The sequence below is a fragment of the Amblyomma mixtum genome, chromosome 5 (assembly GCF_055824585.1).
Source record: "Amblyomma mixtum isolate Tamu chromosome 5, ASM5582458v1, whole genome shotgun sequence".
Classification (NCBI taxonomy): Eukaryota; Metazoa; Arthropoda; class Arachnida; order Ixodida; family Ixodidae; genus Amblyomma; species Amblyomma mixtum.
Genome location: NC_143016.1, coordinates 45,707,886 through 45,731,177, shown reverse-complemented (window position 1 = coordinate 45,731,177; position 23,292 = coordinate 45,707,886). Strand labels below are relative to the sequence as shown.

The window sequence follows — 23,292 nt, the reverse complement described above, 5'->3', positions numbered from 1 at the left end:
GCCCTCGTTCACCCTTCAAGATCGCGAAGCATGTTGCCTGCTGAGTGAACACGCCCGGAACAAAATGTAACCTGGCTACAAGTAACAGCAGTGTTAGTTTCCTTTGGGACTAGCAGTGAAGCGGGAAATCCAGAGGTATGAGTGCACTGCAATGGTTTCCGCAGTGCGTACAACGTTCACTACGCTTCTCAGCATCGCTCCTGCCCCGGCCGTACTTTCACAGGGCCAGTTTTCTAGTACGCGCACGTAATATTTCAGGTATTCAGGTAGCCGGACCTGGGAAGCCATTGAGTGATAGATATCCCCTCCCTTAACTCACAAAGATAACTTGATAAAGATAACTCACAAAGGTAACTCATAAAGATACTTGGCATCACTTCTGTACAGTTTAGGCGTTCTCGACTACAGGCATATAGAGTTTAGGCCAAATGTCTGAAAACGGCGGATTTCCACCTCAGGGACTAAGAAAGAAATGCGTTTCGATCCGTGCTATTAGTCCTAGTAAGGCCCTCTGTACACTTCGGCCCCTCACTCAGTCCGACATCAGCTGCTCTGAGTGCGCTCTGGAAAGCGCAAACCTTCTAGCAAGGCAACCTTGTTCGTACACGCGCTTGCATACAGAAGGCATCTCTGAAACGAGCTATCAATCTGCTCTTCCTTCCTGCCTAGCCAAAGGATTCCCATATCATTGTATTGCGGGTCGCTTCAGCCTCTTACCCCTTCCTCCTATCCATCGTTAACTGAAGAAAAAGGGGAAAAACCGCTCTCCCTCCCCCAGATGGCCATCCTGATGTTCGGCACAATCCAGTTCGAATGCGGCAGAGTTATGCCCCCATTGTTTCTTAGCAGCAGCTCGTGTCCAAAAGATAAAGGAGGTCAGAGGAAACCTTGAACGCGGCAAATCCTTTCTCGTGGCGCATTCTTTTCTCAATGGTTGAAGGCCACGAAAACGCCAGATGCACAGGGGGCGTCATGTTCTTCGCTGCTCGCAAGCTCGAACACTGTGAGACCTCGGCATCGCGGCCAGAAGCCGCAATGGCATTTTGCGAAGCCCCGCCGCCTGGAGGCGATTTTGTCGTTTTCGCGAAGGTGGTGCTGTTAAACGCCACCGCTGACTCAAAAGCTGACTAACCTATTAATCGAACTCGGACCTAGAAGGTATCGATTTGGTGCAGAAAACAGGGCTGTGCGTAGTCCTGCAAATAACTATGTACGAGGCAACTAACTCAGGGACGTGTAAGACTGAAGCGATCACGTAGTACAGCCAACAAAGTTTGCACATTACTGCAACATGGAATGCAGGAGGTGAGTTTGTCGACTTGCGGGCAAGAAAATTAGCAGAGTTCGCTTAAATTGTAGAATTTACCTACATGGGCCGCTCAAGCATTAACTTGTGAATACGTGTAAATGAAAATCATCTGGCTTTGCGAAATGAGATACGAGAGAGTGTATGCTCGGTGGAGTTCGTACAAACCTGCAACACAAAGTGTGTTCGGCACAAGTGCCAGACGATGCCTTACAGAACGCTGCCCCATAAGTATTACAACACTACTTAAACTTTGGTTTAAAATATTTTGGGGGTGCCGCATGAAAACGAGTACGTGGAAACCTTCTTAATGAGCCGTCCTGTTAAATCCACATCCCATACTCGAAACAAAGTGTTGAGTTCTTATATTTCTTGCGTATTGTAATTGCATGCGGCAAAACGTCTCTTTGGGTCCCTACATCTAGATTTAACTGCAACTGCACTTACGTAATCTCACAGCTGTTTTCACAGCAAACGAGAGGACGATGCGCCGCAACCTCTTCTGCTCAAGAAAAAATAAAAATATAGGGAGTAATTGCTTCTGTTGATGTTGAAAACGTTCCACAAAGAAGTATGTCGCCGAGGGTGCAGCAGAAAAGGCTCCTCAAGGAGCGCACGCGGTATACGCCCAGAAGTCGGTGCGCGCACAAACGAAGAGCAGGAAAGTCGCGTGTCGACAAAGAAGTCGTCGGCCGCACGCTTCGAGCAGAGGCGCGCGAGCAAGACCGGGCTCGGAGTAACCTTTAAAAGCGCGCCAAGAGGACACAATCTGCGGTCATGCAAAAAGCAAGAAAAAAAAAGCGATCGAGTGGTAACGCGGCCGCCGAAGCTGGCCCCGTATGTAGTAGGCTTGCCGCCGCCTCCTGAAGAAGAATAGGAACAGTTTTCGAGCAGCCGTGCGTGGCCTCTATATGTGTGAGTAAGTATTGCGTGGTATTACCCTGCCTCGTGCCTTCTTTTTTTTCTGTTTTTACATTATTTTTTATTCGGTCCGCGCGTTCCGTTTTCACAATAAGGACTGCTCGACGACCGCCGCATCGCCTCAGTGCGCGGCCTACCAGAACTCAGGCAGGCACGCGGCGCCGACCGATACGTATACGTTCGATGGAAAATGGTGCTTTCGGCCAGTTTGTAACGGTGTTTTGGGGGGGAGGCGCGGGCAGGCTGCCTTTTGTTGTCCCCCCCCGTGGACGCCCATACATGCACCCGTTCTGGAAACGCGGCCGCTGTGTGTCGCGGCGTTTTTTTCTTATCTATTTTTTACAGCGCCAAGATTGAGGACGCAGCTATAGGCGTGTATGTATACGGCGTAGAAGAGCGTGTACGCGAATACGCATTTGCACGCGCGCGGTGCGCGTTTTCCGACTCCTTGTTTTAGTTTTTTTTTTTCCTCCACTACGGTGTCCAAACTGGCCGTATTCGGGTTCCCGGCTAAATATGGCTTGGAGGCTTCGGTTTGCACTTGGCTCCTTTCGGAGCCTCAGTTGTTGTGTATTTTACCTTTAAGCCATCGGTCGGCAACAATGCAGGACCCTTTGCTATGTGAGACAATCCTTACGCGGTCCACTTCACTATTATAGGATGGTCAGCGAAAATCCGGGGTGGCCATGGGCGTCCGGAGGGGGGGGGGGCAAGAGGGGGCGGCTGCACCCCCCTGGAAAATCACTCACTCGAACCGTGAGTGATGGCCGCACGCCAGGGGCGGTGGTGCGCTCAGCCAAAAGGGTAAAAGCAGCCCCGCTTCCGCGCTTTGGGTCACATCTGCGAAATGCCGCGTCCGGGAGCGCGTCGTTCCGCCGTTTTCAAACCACGCCATCGTTAGCTCTACTGAAGGGCGACCTGCTGCAGACATACAGCGGCACCGGCGAGCATGTGTTTCGAGCCGTCTTGAGATGGGTGTCTAGAGAGATAGCGACACGGAGGCAGACAGTGCACGGGGCATCTTGTTTTCGCCTATCGTTACGCCGGTCACCGATGAATTCTTCAGGAGGGAAGGACAAATCCTGCAGCCGTGTCCACCCCCGCTTTGTCGGGCTGCTCAGGGGCAAGCGGGCGATGAGTTGGCGCCGCCGCCGCTCGCTCTCTCCTCCGATCCACGGGAGAGTGCAGTTCGGTAGAAGCGCCGCTTTCAGAATCTCCGGCAAAGGGGATTAGCTGCTTTTGTTCACGGCGACGCAGTCTCCAGAGGCGCCCCCACACCAGCGTTCTTTGCGTCTTCTGCGAAAACCAGCGCCTTTGGTCAACGCAGCCCGATGGCGCCTGCCTGGCTCGCCTGTCACCTCTGGCTGGGCCTCAAATCACAACAGCGCCCATGTACTGTGCGTGTCAGTGCATGGTAAAGAGACCCAGGTGGTCGACATTATCCGGAACTCTGTACTACTCCGTCCCTCATAGCCTGAGTCGTTTTGGGGCTCTGAACCCCATAAAAACACAAAAACAATTTTTCCGACCGGAGTGGCGAGTGTCCCTTCCCCTCGGAAGTTGCGCGGCGTTCCTTTCACCCCCAAAGTGCGCATTCGGGGATACTGCGGCAAGTGCGCGCCTCTGTGTTCGTGCTTCGGTGTTTTTAGTGCCCGGTTGTCAGCGAAGCTGAGAACAACCAAGACAGCGGACGAGAAAACGACGAGCGGCGAGCAGTGTGTGTGCGGTTGTTCGACTGTGCGGATGCGCGAGCAAGATGGAGCGAGGTGTATGAAGCTGCGAGCGTGCTTTTATCATGTAAATAAGTTTTCGTTGTATATATAGTCATCTTTTGTTTTCAACGTACGCGTTCAACAGTTTTTCCAATCAATGTGTATGATGAGTGTGCACCGAGAGCGTGTAATGAAGCACAGAAGTGAATTTATCACACGTGTAATTACGCAATTCGCCCAGAAAAATCCGAGGCGCCTACAGTTGCTGTTCAAGGAAGACTGACTGAGTGACTGTAGTTGCGTGTTTGTGAACATGTTGTGATGTGTGCTGGTCATCAATCCGGGTGAGTCGAGAACCCGTATGCAGCAAGACTGAGCACTCTTCTCCACGAAGTGATAGTATCTTTTTGCATTTTTTATTAATTTTAATTGTTTCTTCGTTGATAAACTCCAATGTACCTCTCCTAGCCGCGCTTTAATTTGCTGTTTGTAATTTCTCTTTCATGTGTGCATTTTGTTTAATTTTTATTTATATATAAATAAATAAATTTACTCCGCAAATAGTGCCTGTTTGCTACGAACATACCCCCCCCCCCCCCCCCCCCTTCGGCGCCAACAACCAACGGGCCCCCCCCCCTGCAAAAAATTCTGCGGACGCCCTTGGGGGTGGCCTTTCGTATGACACTGTACAACAGAACTAAGGTTGGTTGTCCTGCACACTAAGGTTGTCCTGCACACTGTCCGTAACCGTTACTGAAAGGGTTAGCAGTAGAACTAAAACGTGCTGAATCGATTTTCAATTCTCCTATAGTTAAAATTCAGGAAAACGTTACCGCGTTTTATACCAAAACCTCTTGGTCATAAGCGTGCACTCTGTCTTGAAAAAAAAATGCAAGTATTTGTCTTGTGCATATCGTAATATGCTTTACGAATCAGCCGTAAAAAAAAGGTAAAACAAAATCTCTGTATACTTGGTTACTGCGATATTGCTCATGGACTTAAGCTCGGAGGCTCGTCGACTTTGTTACGGCTATAGTTCCTTTATAAAATGCAGCGCAATACATACCGGGTGTCTAAGCTAACTTGAGAGAGACGAAAAAAACAAAGGAACATAAACTGCACGGGAGCGAAAACTGTTGCATACTGTTTGCAGTAGTAGCCTTGCGCACCTGAGAAAATTTTTGCGTCGCGGCTAATCAACTAGTTAACGACGAATAAGTATGTAAATTCTAATATACTGACATTAGACAATAAATGGGGTTCGCAAAGTTAGAGAGCACCTCAAGAAACTCTCGATTCCATATTTTGCGATAGGTTAAGCCTCACGTGTATCTTTGTCTTAGCTGCCAGTTCTTAAACTTTCTGTATCGGCATTTTAGTTACATATATCGAGCGTCAGAAATTTCTTGAAAGGTCGTTGAGTAGGCTTTCCCGTAATGCATAGTTATAAAATGTTGCGGTGCGTGTGGTACTCTCTCCGAAACCTCCTTAATTACTTCTACAGTATAAAACACACAAACGTATTCTGTATTCGCTGCATTAGAAATGCGAACGATGCCATTGTATCGACCCTAAACGCGGGAAAGCCAACTTAACGAGCTTTCAAAGACACATTTTTAATCTTCTACATTTCCAACCACAATTTTGGTTCAGAAAATTAAAAAACTGAGCTCGACTTCAATTTCGCAACATAATTTATTGCTCTGAAGCCAAAAACTAAAATGATTAGTAATTTTAGTCAATTAATCATCTATTAATTGCCCTTTATCATGTACACAACGTCCGCCTTGCTGCAAAATCCGCTTGCACAGACCGCACCCACATACCTCTAACAGTTTTGGAATAAAGAGCGGCAAATATTAGAAAGAATCACCCTGTATTCAAAACCAATTGGCAAAATGAGACCTGTTTTGAAAGTCTCGTAGGGCCAAATTTTGATTCAGTTGCACATGGTAAGGATGGCGATGGGACCTCTACAACTTTATTTATTTATTTATTTATTTATTTATTTATTTATTTATTTATTTATTTATTTATTTATTTATTTATTTATTTATTTATTTATTTATCAGATATTGTGGACCCTTGGGTCCAAGCAGAGGAGCATTGGAATACATAGAAACAATAATGAACAAATCAAGAACAAGCAAGCACCAATTTACACAAGTTTTATTCACAATATGTAGTTTCTGTAAACCATCGTTCCAGTCCGATATTGCCTGAGAAAAAAAGCGAAATTTAAACGCATCTGTTTGAGCATAGTATGGTCAGTCAATCAGGATGATGATGTCTTGTGTGCTGTGCTATTGCTGGCGTTATATAAGGCGACTGGTTCATTTCAAGCTTACTGCTTCATATCCGCCGCTCTTATTTTGACACTCGAGAATCTCTGTTCGCGCTTGCCTGCAGGTCCAAAGATAACAGCGGCAGTATATTCGTCTCGGTATCCTCTGCCAAGGCAGCATTTTTGCTCTGCCTCCGTGTAAATCTGTCCATCTCTCACAAGGTCTCTATAGGTTCGCACAGTTATCATCGGACAAATTTCATCGGACATAATTATCATCCGACTTTCGCTGAATTCGAATTACCTTATCTGTCATGCAAAAGGACTACTTCAGCTAAACTTTGGTCTTATACGTAGCTGGCGTCACGGGGGCACGTGACGATCCATGCCTGACTAGCTTTTTCCAGGGTTCAGAATCCTCCTGACGAAGCGACGACGACGCCGCTAGTCATGTGCTAGTCACGCTGGTTTATTTGTCTCTCCCGGTCTTCCTCCGATCTTCCTCGACAGCTGGAAAACATGATACGTAGGAGGTTAGCCCTAACGCGAATTGTGCTGTCGGGGGTTTCTGAAGGGGCTGTCCGATTTATTGTCTATAACGTCAGTGGTGTGTGAAGAATTAATCGTAATTAACTAATAAATTAGGCGCGAAACAAAAAATTTCCTGAAGTGCATGCGCAAGGCGACTGCCAACAATATGCAACTCACTTCGCTCGCCTACTATATTCATACTTAATTTTTTTTGTCCCGGTGTAAACAATAAAGCGAACACTTGTACATGGCTTATGGGGTCATGAAACAAAAGTCTTGGTTCCATAAAAAGCAGTTCAACCTCTACGACTGAAGTTTAAAGCTACTTTGCATTATTGGTAGCGGGCTCCGGTACAACTCGTTATCTGCAATAAGATCCCGAGTGCTTGGGCGCAGTCCCGATCGCCGAGTCCGCCCTTCGGAATGTTCCAATGGAGAGAGAGAGAGAGAGAGAGAGGGGGGGAAAGGAAAGGCATGGAAGTCAACTAGTACTCTGCATTCCTGTTGACTATCCTGCACAGGGTAGCCAGGAAAACCACAACGCTCAGAGTTTATCTGCGGCTCGTTAAAGGCGTATCACCACGCTTCTATAGGCATTCATGTGTTTCGGCGAGAACTATGACTCATCAAAGGGAGGTGAGCTCATTATTTACTGGTTAACTTAGGGCCAGACTCAATTAGAGTGCGTTGTATGATCCTGGCAAAAGACAAAAGAGTACTAATTTCGGATGCGGCTCAAGAATGCAGAGGTAAATACCCCTCAAAGGAGGCCCTCTAAACGTCCCGGTAAATCACTTTGCTACTCCCAGTGTAACGCCGCAGGTGGCTGGCAGGGGCAAGGAGATTAACCGCTACGTCATGAATCTGTCGACGCCATTAGCTGGAGTCCCTTCTTTGAGGGCTATTTTCCCCTGTATTCTTGAGCTGTATCCCGCTATAGTAATGTTGCACTAGTCAAAACGCAACTATGCACAATACAAGTCTAGCTGAGTAGCAATACTCTCTTTTATTACAACGGACCTCCGCAACTCTAATGTATTTCTTGTGCACCAACTCCCAAGTAGATTAAACAACCCTCGCGCTTAATAAGAAATGTCTTTCAAATTGTGCCTTGACCCACTCGCGCCACATCTAAGTGCTCCGAACAGTATCAACCTGACTCGAGGAAAATTCGCATGGCCTGCTACACCCTCATCTATCACCGAAAGAAATGTAGAACGCAGGAGCAACTTCTGTTTACTAGCCTCAACGTCGAGCAGCTCTACAGATACAGCTCGAGTTCAACGGGGCGCCGTTATGCATGACAACTGCACGAGTCCGTAACGCACGGGCATAGAGACGTTAATCCACGCATATACATACGTACAGGGTCCGTCAAAAGTTCCAAGGCCACAGGGTTTGCTTTTGAGCAGCATAGTCGGGCTGTTGTGATACCCTCGAAGCTCAAAATATCTGTAGAGAATAGAAGAAGGATCGTTCTACCATCTGAGAACCTCGATAGCTCTATCGGATTCTTAAGTGCCAGGATACACCGATGAAAAGCGGACCATGTGGCCTGGGAACTTTTGACGGACCCTGTACTATACCATGGCGCCCGCAGCCCTCCCTTCCCGGCGTCTGGCACGCATGCGCACATACCGTCCGCGCACAATGCGATTGCCGTGTTGGCGGGCGAGCACTTAGGACAGGCCGTCGCCGGCCGGCACGGTTAAGTGCCAGATATCATTGGCCCGAGCGGAAAACGAGCTCCCTGTGCGGGCCTGGCGCGAGTATTGCAAAATGCATGAGCGATCCGTTACAGACTTCTGCGCGTGTCATTATAACACGGACGCACGGAGCGGGCAGTTAAGAGTTGGGAGAGACATTCGGGGCCTGATCTTCTTCCATGGTGCCCCCCCCCCCCCCCCCCCCCCCCCCCCGCGCGTTGTTATTCGTGCCATGTGTTCGTAACTGATACGGGCTGTTAGCTTCACGGGTGTTTGACCACGCGAAAGGGAGACGCGGTACGGTACGTGTAGTCGCTTAGTTGCGCCCTCTTTCTGTCTTCACTTCTTTATGATTTTTTGTCCTACCAAGATAAGGGCGTCGCGCATTTCGTGTTGGTAACCTATTTCCCTCGTTTCTTGGTATTACCCTCTATTTCGGCATTTCAAATGCAGTGAAACCAAGTGTACGCCCACATATCTCCGTACAGGGTCCGTGATTTGCCTTATGCGATTGCCGGTTTCGCACTGAACTGGATTGGAGAAGCAGAGAATAGATGAATATTATATGCCAGCCACAGGGAGCGCAATCAAAAGACTAGCAGTTTTTAATGGAATGAGGAAATGGTTTGTCTAGCCTCAGGCCTGGCATGAAACTTTGCGTGACAATAAGGATTATATAAAAGTAACGTAGATACAAATCAGGCATGTTCTGTGCATACAAACACGCCCGGCCAGTCAACGGCCAAGGCAGTTTAGTGGGACGCATCTTTCCACCACGCTCGTGAATGCCACCCCTCAAACAAGATCACGGTATGAGAATGGAATTTCTTGTGCCAGTTATTGTAGCCCGCTACAGCCGGTCCAGAGAGCAGAACCTGCGGTGTTCGCGGAAACTTTATTTAGCTGATGCGTGCTCTTGACGAGGGATTGAGCACCGCCTGAAGAATGAATGAAAAGTTTGATTGTAACAGTGCATTATCCGGCGCGACTGTTTAAATAAAAAAAAATAGCTAAATAATAACACTTGCGCCGTGTCACATTCGACTGGTGTATCCTAATTTTACGCTATGAGATTCGACGAGGGTGATCCTAGTGTTTTCGTACGCGCGCGGTCGTTCGTCTCTGGCGGTCATTTGTATCAATTTATTTCCGCAGGGGCACCTGCTACCACATACTGAAACCACTAAAAGGAGCTGCTGCTACTCATGGTTAACGCCTGCTTGCATCAGTAGCTTGGATTTTTTTTTTTTTGCAGTCACTCTTGGTGTTGTAATATAACGGCTTCCCTGGAGTGCTGTCAAATGCGAAAAATAAAACATTTGCCTACTTTACATCATTCGCAAAACATTCAGCAAAAGTGCAAAACATAATTCACTTGCTGTAAATTTGCGTACATAGTCTTGCCGCTTTGGCATACATGCCTATATATGTTTTGCCTTCACTGCGGCACCTCTTTCTTTCTTCTTACACTTCCACCTTCCTTCCTTCCCCTTACGGAGCGGTTCGGGTGTCCACTGAGATATGACCATTTCCTATCCTCAAAAAAAAAAAAAAGGCCTCCATTTTTGTCCTCTGCAAATACCTCTCGAATGCATATCAGCGTAGATTAGCGTACCTTGACGCTAAAGCCAGGAGCGATAAACCATCCTTCCACACAATGAGTGTTTTCCGACCTCCACCGAGGGTCTCTAGAGCGGCGCGCTGAAGCAGATCTCATTTCTCCCTTTCGGGTAGTTCACGCACCCTCCGTTTTGGCGCCGCGGTCGCGCCGCACGGCTCCGCGCGGCGGTTTCGCCGCGGCGTAGAAGAGAAGCGCAACGCGCGAGTGAGTGCGCGTCTGCAGCTCTGGATAGTCTTGCGTTCGCGCGCTGTGCGCCGGTCGTCTGCGTCGAGAGAGCACCTGCTGAGTACGTGCCCGCCATGCCTGCCACACGGGTAAGCGTGCGACGGCGGTACTTTACTTTTGCACTCTCTCGTCTTTTTCTTTTGGTTATCTTCTCACCGGCCTTGCACCGTTATGTCACCGCAAAGAAGTGCAGAGCTAACGGAACGCTGGCTGACAGGTGGCCGGTGTCGAAGTCATGTTTTTGGTTCTGTTCGTTTGTATGCGAACAGACGAAAAAAAAAACATCTGCTTGAGCATAACACGTGTTGTTCCAGAGGTCGACTGAGGTCTACTCTGCATACGTGGCTTACAGTGTTTTTGCTTTGCCCTTGGAGTACTTACTCGCATATGTCTCTGCTATAATAGCTTTCTTAAAATCATTATTACTGCGGAAACTCGCCAGTTGGCATAAATGCTGCAATAGCTGAAGAGTATAATGTGAAACCCAACGTTTTTAAATAAGTATATTTAAAAACGTTGGTGAAACGCGTGTCGACGATCGAGATTAACGCAGAGCTGCAAATGAACGCACATCGACGCATTGCCCAGTGTGTGCAAAGATTACGCTAAAGGGGCTTTAGATTACGCGAGTCTGCAACGCTGCATAGTAGCGGAGTACAGGCGTTCCTAAACTACCTGGTTTCGTAATTGGAAGATTGCCCCTTAAGTAAACAGGAACTGCCGGAGAGGCAGGTAAGCGAAAGTGCTGGGGAACGTTTTCGTGTCTCAGTATCACGCGCACTGGAAAAATAAAATTATACACGCCCTGTTTTATGCGTTTCGGAGCGGCGGCCTTGACTCGCAGGCTTGCCGACGATGATCGCTCGGCACTCTTGCGTAACAATACAACAGTAGCTCGCTGGTTCGTTTCCCGTTGCCGGCCCCCATTGCAATCTTCCATCCGGGGCGTACGAGAGAGTTAGGGAAATTGCGTCCGGCCCATTATACGTGTCCCCTAATGAACTCGTGCCGGCGGTCAGTTTTAATTTTTGACAATGGGGCCTCTCTCGCGCGCGCCCAGAGAGAGACACGCCCCTTTTCACGCGTGATCTCTGTTCCGCCGGCGTGATATCGGTCAGCAGCACGGAGTCTTGTTTGCGCATTGTGCTGCGCGAAATGCTGAGATTATCGCGCGCGCGTTCGCAGGGGTGAGATGTATATCCGGTGCGAAGAAAAAAAAACATGCTAACATAAAAAAGAAGCACAGTACGAGGTGGGGGTGCTGCGACTTTTTTGCTTGAGCGCAAAATGTGCTTAGGCTACGTAACTGTAGAAAGGAAGTGAGAAAGAGAGAGAGAGAGAAATTATATACAAGGCGATTTATCCCAACATCGTGACCCGTCTCGCAGCGCTATTCATAAGGGGTGTTCTCTTTATTGTCAGTTTTATTTGTTTCCGCAGAGTTTACAAAAACAAGAAAATGGGTGTAGCTAAGGCACACTCTGATCTTCAGTCTCGCCGCAGGGAACTTTTAGAACGCAAAAAGTGGGAAGAAGTTCGAAATTATATATAGATTTAAAACCGCCAACGACGAAAGCAACAGGGACGAAAGAGTCGGGCAAATTTTGAAGACTAAGACTGAGAAATGGCCGATAAAAATTTACTCTCTACCAACGAAACGCCCAAGCAGTAGATACGGTTTACCCACATGCGCTGCTTGCCGTGAGCAAGGCCGCCTCAGGGGGCAGGTAGCGGTACACATGGGCGACCTTACAGAGTGCAGCTGCTCAGACTATATTCCGCTTTAGAAGCTTCCTGCACCTGTGCACTGCATACACAGGCGAGTTTCATGTATACTGCACAAGGTTCTTTTTATGATTCACCGTGTACGAAGAGAAAGGCTCGCGTGGAAACTGCCGATGTGTGTTTGCTGCTGCTGCATGGGAGGCTGCTTTGACTGATCGCGTTGTCGCTGTGCGCGTCTGCCCGTGGTCTTTTCCTCCAACCCCGCCCATTGTCTTCCTGGGCCAGAGGCTGCCTTCTACCCGTACCCGGCGTACTTCTCCTCGCCCCGAAGGGTCGCGCGTTCTTCCCCCGTGACGAAAGGTGACGCGTGGCGGCCGCTGCTAATTGAAACCTCGGTCGCCCTCCTCCCGGAGCGTCGGAGACGCCGGGAAGGGTAATCGATGTATGGGTGGCGGCCTGGTAACATTTCCGCGGCCTTCGGGCGCGGAGAAGTGATCCTTCGTCATCGCTTCTCCTTTGACGGAAGAAAAACAAAACGCAGCAGTGAAAGCGGCTGTGCTTCACTAAGGCATGCTGCCAGGCGAGTTGGTTGTGCATGTTTGGGGCAGCTTTCGCCCTGCCCTTATAACGCGGCAGCGTTAAAGGCTCCGTTCTCCAGAAAATCCGGTGCCGGCGTTGTGAGCGAAAAAATCGCGAGCAAGCAACCTATAGGAGGCAGGTGGGTCACCTAAGTCTAAGTCACGTGACCTTGCGTAGTCATCACAACCTCCCGACCGCGGCAGGTGGCAGTTAAATTAATGATTGGTCACTCCGAAACAGCAACCTGGGTCGCAGAGGGCCCACCACTGGGAGCACCTGCCATCGCGGGGCAGTGGTGCATCGCTTAACCGTTGCTGCACTACGCCAGGAGTGGTATGAGGACTCCCGGGGATCTCTCAGTGTGAAATGTAAAATGACCTTCTGCATAAATGGGACTTAAATCCATTACGCTATCGTGTCATATCCCTAAGGCGGAGACCCTCCCCCCCCCCCCCCCCCTCCAATTTTTATTGCGCTAATTTGTTAGCCTCTGCTTTTTTTTTCTGCCGTGTTTCATTAGGATCTGCGTTTCTCTCTTTTTCACCTCATTTATTTTTTATTGCATACTGACTCGTCTCTCGCTCTCTCCAGATTCGCTTGCGCGTGCGCGATATTTATTTGCTGTTATTTTTTGGTCAAAGACTGCGCATGGATATATACTCCCGTCTTCTCCTGCGCTCTTCGAGTCGTTCCGTCCCCATGCCCGAGACTCTGCAGATATGAACGTCTTAATTTAAGCGTCCATTTTAAGCGTTTAAATGACATCATTATAAACTTATTTAAACGTCTTTGTTTAATGCGACCTCGTCGCCCTTGTGGGCTGTTCTGTCGTCTGACTTGTATTTAGTTCTTGTTCTTCCTCCTATTTAAATAAAAAATTTCAAATGTTCTTAAGATGGATGCGAATTATCTGGAAGCTCTGAATGTAAAGATGATTTCGATAAAGCAGCTAACTTGGAACGCTGCTCAGAGTTCCCCTGTTGCTAGGCGATCACTAAAAAGTTGCCGACGTCGGAGTACGCTATGTAATATCTGGTTTTAAGTGGCTGTAGAAAATATGCATTAAAGAAAAAGAAACGCCGCGAAAGACAGATGTGCAGCATAAAGTACGCGGGGTCTGACGAGAACCGCGCAAGCTAATCACCACGGCTTTTTGCCGGGTGCTGAAGAATGCCGTGAGCATGGAGATCAATTACCTGCCTCCATGGGAAGCTCGCTTGTCGGTATCTGCGGAATGCTGTGCTATGCGCGACGCAGAGTTCGCGACCGGGGTTGCCAAAAGACGTGCCCGCGTACGGCAGGAAAACGAGAGCCGCGGCGTGCATTCACGCGCAGAGGCGTAAATATCCCGTGCGTTCCAATGACGGCTGGCAGCCTGCGACACGGATGACTTGTCAGGGAGAGGGAAAAAAGCGCCACTTTACGAACAAAGGGGCGCGGTATGAAATGTAAATGACGCAGTTGTTGCTATACTTTCTCCGCCGCTTTCCATTTTTCTTTTCTTTTTTTGTGCGCATTCCCTTTTATATAAGGGAGTACTCTAGATGACATTTTACTCCCTTTTTTACTCCCATATGGGCGCATTCGTGTTTAGAGTGTATTTGCGTGACACGATTTCGATTACGCGCTTATGGACTATAGACCTAAATCATGCCATTTCAGTGCGTATAAGGATATACGCTAAGAGAGAGTGGTTCTGGAAACGTTAAGATCAACAGCCGTATCAGCGAAGAAAACTAACCATCATTCGTGTTTGAGAAACCCAGCATCAGCGAAAGGAACCAACAGTCATTGGCAGTCGAGAAACCCACTACAGCGAGGATCGCACTTCTGATGACAAGATAGAAACTTAAGAACTGGAAAAACGAAGTGGGGAAAAAAAGAAGAAAATGGACAGTGTGCTGTCGTGCCGACGCAGTGCGGAATGACCGCGTCCAAATATCGATGACGGTGCTTTCTGAATGCAAACACCGCGGCGCCTGCCGATTTCTAGAACTCTCTTTCCATATGTGTTAAATGTGCGCGGGCGTGCTCGCTTTTCCCGACGTTCGCGGTACGAACTCGCGTGCTCCTCTCGGCAACCACGCCGGATGTGGAGCATCCTGCTGAGATCGCGGTTGTGTATACGTGTACTATGTGGGACGTCAGTGTCAGCAGGGGTTGCCTGTATACACAGAAGGGCTTCGATATATGCTACCGTTAGCAGCAGTGCTGCTACACTCTGAACACGAAAACGCCTGTATGGGAGTAAAATGGAGTAACTTGTCCTCTGGCGCGCTACCTTTCATTAAAGGCAGTGCACTGGACGACAGCTTTCTCTCTTTTTACCCCTTTCTTGCTTAGAGTGTATTGGGCAGGCGGTTTGCAAACAACGATTAGGCAGGCTAGATCGTCATCTATTAACAGAGCCGATATATATTAACGGGATTGTTGGTATCACCAGTGAAACGCCTGCTTGCCACTGGCAAGGTTTTGGTCGTGTCGACAGTGTTCAAAGAAAGCGGGGTAACAAGACAGCCTGCCACTGGGCGCGAATGGACAATAGCCCGCGACGACCTATACTACTCATACATCCATTCTGTGCTTTATGGCTTTCTGTGATCATGGCATGCGAAAGGTTATTACCATATCGTTTATTTCTGTTGATGGAAATAATCTTTTTTTATGTACTAATTTATCTTTGTACATGACCGAGCAGTCCACAGTGCAGTATATATACTGTCTTGAGTCTGCGCGCGCCATCAGCAGCGGTTCGAGGCTTTACTCGCTGCACGGGAACGTCACCCTGCTGCGCGTAAAGGGCACCACAGCTGTGCAGTGCGCACAAAAGGCAGTTCGTTTGCCGAGAGCACGGCTGGGATTTTTTCCGATAGCGACGCTAGACCTTTTATCGCTGCCACATTCTGCCTATTCGCCGTTCAAAAACAAAATTTCCCTCTGCATTATGCATTCCTCACCAGAGCACTCACTCACTCGATCTAACATCAGACCAACTCAGTAATCTACACATAATCGTTTTAGAAAAGAGCGGTCGTGTTGCGCGCTATAGGAGAATGCAATAATTTATTATGCCATGGTCGGCTTTTTCTGTTGCAAGTTAACATTTTTTTTTATTCCAAGTGCTCGATAGATGTCGCGCGCAGAGCTGTCTGAAACAATGCCGCTGCGAATGTCAAAAGCCACGAGATATTTTGAGATAAGTTTCATAGCCCTCCCTTTATTTAGTATAGTATCCGGTCTCTGATACAGCGGTCACGAGGACTGCTGATATATACAGTTGAACCTCGTTATAACGAAGTTGAAGGGACCGGGCGATTACTTCGTTATAGCCATAGCTTCGTTATAGCCCGTGCTGACCGAGCTTCCAAGGGGAACCGTCATTCCTTCGCTATAGCCATTATTTCGTTATAAGCCGTCTTATTATAGCGACGTTCGACTGTATACAGTACTGTGCTGTCTTCATTCAAGTCAGGCACAAAAGTACTCGTAGTTTTCAAAGCTTTTGAAGGAACCTCACGTCACGGGGGGAGGGGAGGCGGAGGGGGGCTCGTGATTTCATGACGTCCACAGCGTAGCACATTGGCGTACATGTCAGGGTTTCTATTTTTTTCTATTTTCTCTGGAAAAGCAAGCGCTCCGAAGAGAAAGGCAGGGCTTGTGCGCCTCATTTACGCGACTTGAAAGCGGGGCTTCTCCCCTCGCCCCCTGGCGGGCGTCCTGGAGTCTCCTTTGCAAGGTCGTATTTTAGGCTTCATTGCTTCCCCTTCAGACGCCCTACCCGCTGGCTGCTCCTCGGTCTTTGTTCTTAAGCGGCGCCTCCTTATAAAGCCTGAGTGAGTGCGCTCGCGAGAGCCCGGGTCTATGCGCGAGAGTTGTGCGTGTCAAGAGGCGGCCCCAGAAAGAGGACAGAAGCGAATCACAACAAACGAATCCAAGGAGAGGAGCTTGTCTCCGTGGTGGGGACGATCCCTCCACCCTGCGACCGAGAGAAAAACGGGGCACCGTGCTGAAGAGGGGCTGAAAGAGTGGATAGCCCAGAGAAATGTACGAGAAGCAGCGAAAAACGAAAAAAAAAAAAATGCACCGCGCTTGCTTTCTCTGCGGTTTATTGTGCAAGGGATGGTGTGTTGTGTGCGGCGGCGGATGGGTCTGTATACCCTTACTCCTTTTTGCCTCGCCCACATAAATGCTGCCCTCTTGTGTTGGTGTGTGTGTACGGACGAGGATAAATCGCTCATTGTTTTCCGAAACAGGCCCGACCGGAGACGGGAGGATGACAAAGTGCCGACATTTCTTTTTTTTTTTTAGAAGAGGACCTCCCGCGTACACGTCGGCGTTTCCTTTTCGCAAACCGTGTGTCTTTCATTCCCCCTACCTCATTCTCTCCCCCCCCCCCCCCCCCCCCTTTTTTTTTGTGCATGAGATCGCCTGGTTCTTGCTCTGTTCTGGTTTACTTCGTAATGTTTGTCCCCCTCATCTGTATTTCTACCTTTTTTTTTTATGCAGCGCAATAAGCAGCTGTTGGGCGACGCGGTAGCTGCTCGAGGAGAAACGAAAAGGGCTGTTTAATAGGGCATAGAAATGCGAACCCGGCACTCCCTGTATACGTCACCTACACTCGAATTTAGCCTCGCGTTGACAGAACGATATCGTCGTCGTTTATTGTCTCAGCTGTCGCATGCATTCAGGGTCCCTCGCCTTGTCGAAAGCGAAGCGCTGTCGTAGTCCGCTTTGCTAGGTTCAAGTATACATGGTTACACCCGGTGATGAAGACACCTGTATTTCGTTTATTGACCTCATCTATAGCATATAGAAGCTCCGTGTTCGGTGAGGGTGGTCCCCCGGCGATTAGAACGCGCTACCCTATCGATTACAGGCCAATTTCTGTTTGCCCTCAGAGTGTCTTCGGAACATTCGTTTTTTTTGTTATTACTTTTTCTCGCGTACCTGTCCCTCTTCCTCCCCGCTTTATTAAATTTTCTGTCGCTTACAATTCCAATTTCTGGCGTCATCGAGGACCCGAGTCCTCGGCCAGGTGTTTTTGTTCCATTGTCGAGCAAATCTATGCACAGCCGACGGAAAAACACATCGCTGTGGCGGCAGCAGCTCTTTCGCGACGCTGTTCTCCCCGCGCTGCTAAACCCCATTCTTTCCGCACCTGCTGTCGTGCGCGGTTCGAGTGCCTGCCCTCGCAGTCCACCTACAACTCCTCGACATTCGATACCGCTCGCTATCTCCAGCTCCACTTTTGCGTTTCTTATCTATATATCGCGAGTCAGGTGCGCTCGACCCTCTAACGAAAGAGTTTCGGTCGGCCGACTGCGGGGCCTGTAGTAACGAAGAGACGGAAACAGGCGCTGCCGCGATAGGCTGCAATCTGTGCCTCTCGGAGGTCGATAACTCTGTCGACAGCTGCCTGGTGTATGTATGGCTGACTTGCGTCAGCATTGCTAAGTGCTCAGACCTTTGACTTATTGCGCGCAGCGCGGAAAAAGCGTGAGTCGAGAGCGCGATGTACGCCTGAGTGCGAAATCCCTCATGTTTATCTGGCCGAACAAGGAACCACAGGACAAAAGATTAAATGTTTCATACTTAACAATTCTGGACAAAATCATTTTTGAGCGATAAACCGTTTATGAACGCATTTTTTTTTTCATATAATGTCATATTTCACTATGACAATCAATATATCCGCAGATCACTTCACGGCAGTCTTACATTTTTTTTTCTACTGACGTTTCTGCTGACTTCAGAAGCGTCCCCCGTTGGTTTCCTGTGGCAGTCTTAACTGTTCGATGCGATCGATGGAAACGCTTTAAAGAAAATACTTTGCTACATATCAAAAGAATGGACCATAACCTTCAATATTTCCATAGCAGTATGTTACAATTTTCCAATTTTCAAAGTTTTTCTCCGAGAGTGTTGGACTTGATTACCTCACAAGCCCTTCCACACTTCTTTTCAGCGACTTGACTCGGCGCGCTGAACTAATAGATTTAAATATTATTATTGAGTTCTAGATCACATCTAACGGAGCTTAACGTATAGGCTACTAACGTTGTCAAAGAAGTAACTTCAACTGACGCAGTTACTTGTGACGTGTGTCAAAACAACGCTCAGGACGAGCACGAAGAAAGGACTAACAAGTACGGCTTACCTCCACTGCCTTTGTCTTCAGCGCTGTTTTTATACGTGCTATAAAAAAGCCAGGCTAATCCAGCATCTTACTATGCTGCAACCGAATGACTTCTGTTCAATTCAGACTTCGCTGGCTGTGCGATTTATTGTTCGGAAAACGCCTTCATTAACAGTGTCCTGCTCATTCATAGCTGCGAGCTTGAAACTTGTTCTTTTAGTGGCTTTCATAAATGTATACTCGGACATGCGTTTCCACCGAGCACCATGTGGGTCGTGACAACTAAGATGTGCTTACTTGTCACAGCTCTGTATGATTTTTTTCTAATGTGTTCACAGCGAAAGATGGAGTCAGGCAGTCAGACCGTGTACGACATGGGTTCTTTTCGTTTTTGTCTCATCGGCTGTACGCCGCGGTCCATAAATATAACTCCAGATGTGGACGTCGAGGACCTCCTGTCTATCCGCAGTAAAATAGACAAGTTAAGCGGTTAATACGAGGACATTTAAAGAACTTCAAAAAAGATTATGAAACGACGCAACAGTCTGCACGCTGTAGACTCACAAGTGCTTTCCAGCGTAATGTTCTTTTGAGGGGACAGACGGCTGGGATCTGCGGGATCGAGTTTCGTTTTAATTATCTTTCCCGCGCTGTCGCGGAGTGCAGGGCATTGGCCCGGCCTGTTAAGTGTGGCCTTTAAAAATAAAGAAAACTAGAACAAGCCAGCGCAGAAAAGGCAAAAGAGCGGCGGACTGCCTGTGGCCACAAGCGATAGAGTACGCGAGCTTCCATACACGTGCCAGTCAAGGCATGGAAGTCTAGTGGTTGCGACACGTCCGTCTGGTCTGGGAGCCGCGCCGGAGGCCGTATAGCGCTCCGTGCAGGATTACGAAAGCGTTGCTCGCGGAAGGCCTGTTCGTGCTTCACACAGTGATGCGCCATAGTAAGTGTCCATTGAGTACTTGAGACCAGAGGGCCGCCACTTTTTGTATATATCTGTGTGTGTGTCTTGCGCTGTCGAACATTCTCTGAATAGGGCATTCATTTCGAGTGTAGCCGCTCGCACTGACGAGACACGTGATTTATCTTGTGTGCTTGTACTGTTAAGCACAGCTACGACATTTGCTCTGTGCGGTGCGTATATAGCGTTTGCAAGTCAGGAGAAACGGCGCGGGAGGAGTTGTGGAGATGAACAGAGAAAACTCCCGCGGCGCTCTTTCGTCGTACTTAGCCGCCGTGGTGGCTCAGTGGTTATGGCACTGCTGACCCGAAAGTCCCGGGTTCGATCCCGGCCGCGGCGGTCGAATTTTGATGAAGGCGAAATTCTAGAGGCGCGTGTGCTGTGCGATGTCAGTGCACGATAAAGAGCCCCAGGTGGTCGAAATTTCCGGAGCACTTCACTACGGGGTCCCTCTTAGCCTGAGTCGCTTCGGGGCGTTAAACCCCATAAAACCATAAAACTACCTTTCGCCGTACTTAGATAACCTTGGCGATAGCCAAAAGCTAAAGTTGTTGCAGACACGAATGGAATTCCCTGTATAATGGGCTCATCGAGGCTTACGACTCTTACCTGATCACCGTCCAATTTATGATGTTTGTGATGAGTGATGCTGCGTTCGTTATGTCGTCTCTGTCTTTACGTTGCTGTTCTGTAGAGGCACAGTAACTACGTGACGTAGGCGAAACTCTCGTTTTGTTTTAGACTGGTGCGCCGCGGAGACGTTGCTGTAACCGTTCACCTTGCCTTAACCGGCAAGTATGTTGCAATCCAGCAGTTTTTGGCAGAGCTTAAACTGACCTTGCGGTTTCCGCGCTGACCACCTGACAACCTGTTTCGTTATGTGACATATGCACGGAGCAGCGCATGACAAGGAAAAAAAAGAAAAGCCCGTCCTCTAGCTAGGAATTCTCACTGTCTTGGTCGAGAACTTCTCTGTTTGGGCCGGTTTTCGCGCGCGTCAGTGTATGTGTCTTCCCATATCCTACATTCTAGCGCTATTACCTACTTTCAGTCTTCTTTGCGTCCTCTGCTCGGAGATTTTCAGCCACTTTTGCGCGCATTCAGCGTAATGCATTTCGAACACACGAGGCTTTTACACAAAAGAAACGAAAAGAGTGAAAAAAGTATGTGGAATAAACGAGTGGCCCGTGCTGTTCTCTTCAGACAAGTGAGTGCAGGTGCGAAAGAACGTGTGTCGGAAGCACGCCGAGGGAATCGGAAGAGACATGCGCGCAACCAAAATATTGAACAGATCTCAACCGTAGTTTGAAAGGCTCAACGCCCGATCAAGCAGTAACGATTCTAATGTGTCCCTCTCTCTCTCTCTTCCCTTCCTTCTTTCTACATGTCGAGGCGTACTAATTTTTCTTCTATTCAGACGGCTGTCGTATCGGGGGCGTGCGTGCTCCTAATACAACGGAAGAAACAACACGAGGGCGACTATACCTGTCTTCCTCATTAAATCCACCATCCGGCCACCTGGGTCTGTCCCGCGATTGTTGCTCGCTTATCGCGTTCCAAAACCAACCACACGGTGTTGACGTGTCATATCGCGCGGAAACCAGAGCGTCGACGCTGTGCCGCACAGCGCGCCCGATCACAGTGCGGCCGATGGAATACGAAATGAGGAGGAGGGGGTCCTGTCGGTGCGGCAGAGTCGCGGCGATAATTATCGCTGCCACGGTGCGTCACGCCTCTGCTATGCCCAGTTCGTGTCGACGGCGATCAAGAGTGGCCTACACCCGCTAACGGAGGCTCGAAATTACGGTCCGCGCCCCGCGCGTAAGAAAACGGACGCTACAGTGCGAACGCGCCACTGTCATTATCCCCTGAGCGAGAGAGAGAGAGAGAGTAAAGGGAAAGAGCGAAATGGACACCGGAGGAGGAGAGACAGCTGTGGTCGCACGCAGAGCAGGCCCGTCGGCGGGCGACAGTTGTCAAAGTTTTCCGTGGGAACCGTTCGAGGATGTGAACTAGTTGCGGTCCGTTTTTAGGCGCGTATGCGCCGGCCGCTCGGACACCGACTGCGTATGTGTTTACATACAATGCGGAGCGAGCGCGTTGATAAGCCGGGGCGAGCGAGTGAGGCGAACGCGGTGTTATCTGCACCTTGAGAACTGTGTCGCGCGCTGTCCCCTCTCCCTCGCGCGCGCTTGTTCATTAGCACAACGCGGTTTCGTTTTTTCGCGGGCGCGATAACGATTATCCGCGTGCTGTGTCTTAGCGCCAGAGCGCTGGCTATAAGGCGGTGAGAAGGCGTCGTAATCGAAGTACTCTTGGTGTGGTCAACCTGTGGGATTGCTTAAAGCGAAGCGCAACACTGGCTCTGTTTTCGTGTCTGCTGTGTGCGAACCGTTTTGCCTCTCTCTCTCTCCACGCTGCCTTGGCAGTGAGTGCCGTGTCCGTCGTTGTCCCGACGGCGGCTGTCACTTCGGCTGTAGAAATTTGGGGCAAGTGGCCGCTGAACGGTCACTTCATGCTGTACACTTCGCCTGACATTGACGCGCAATCAGCCGTGCCAGGACGAGGATGTGGGAACCGGATTGTTCTCCGTGAGCTTCGCACGGAAACCCGGTAAATGGAAGATAACGGTTGTTTAATTACCTCCGATACTGACAGAACTTGTTTCGGGAGAAAGCTCGATTGAAATTTGTGCTGCTTTTTATTGGCTAACTTTCGTCGCCACGTGCCCTGAAATTGTTTGGGAAATTTTTAGTTGCTTTTCAGCTGCCTCTATAAACATATACCGAGCTCCTAAATACTGAAGAGCAAAAGCTCCTTCCAGGCCCTATAAATGCTGAAATGAAGCATTGGTTCACATGAAGACGCCATTCACTCGAATGTTGCGAGCACCGATCACTTCCCTTCGCGTTTCTAGCAAAGAAATATTAGTTACCTTGTTACGACTCATCTTGAGACCCGAGATGAAACGGAGGGAGATTCTACGTAGCGGCAATTTTGATGGGTCGTTTGACTTCAACTTGACCCCTCGATGACCTCACAGAAAAGGGCGACTTTCTGGGAAGTGGCCGACGAGGCTCTTCCCACACTCGGCTCGGCGAAAACGACCTCCCCTTCGAGAAGCAACCGACAACAGGAGAAGAAAGGGTGTCCCTCGTCTTGAAAAGAAAACCCGGAACGAATCCGAGGAAGCCTGCGCAGCTGCGGCTGTGACGTCAACACGACACGATGCTATAGGAATGCGGACTGCGGACTTAGGAATGCGGACTTGCCAGTTCCCACGTGCGGGCTCTAAACAGGTGTCTTGGCCAGCTGCGTCTGTGACGTGTGGTGGCGATCTTTTGGTGCCCCATGAGTTACCGCCTAGTGAGGGGGCTCAACAGGTCTTCGATGGCGTTGCTGGTGCCGATCTTTTGTGTCGCGATGGAATGTCCCCTGGTGCAGGGGCGGAGTCTTGGGCTATATAACCTGCGACCAAAGTGGGCACGAACGCTCTGGACCTTCGGTAATAGGTTCATCCAGTGGCTCTGAGCCTTGGGTATCAGGCTCATCCAGACGCTCGACGCTATGAACTCTTAACGTTTG

The 23,292-nt window shown here is 49.1% G+C and overlaps 1 protein-coding gene across 5 annotated transcripts in view; it reads left to right on the top strand.

The window, feature by feature from the left end:
- LOC149341964 (uncharacterized) overlaps positions 1-23,292 on the top strand; it is a 262,364-nt gene that overhangs the window by 79,348 nt on the left and 159,724 nt on the right. Inside the window, exon 1 of one of the 5 annotated variants that reach the window (XM_089544269.1) lies at positions 10,249-10,395. The exons of the other annotated variants lie outside the window; for them this stretch is intronic. The gene's annotated coding sequence lies outside the window, so the exon portion shown is untranslated. Of the gene's footprint in view, positions 1-10,248; positions 10,396-23,292 lie in introns of those variants that run through there. 5 annotated transcript variants of the gene reach the window in all.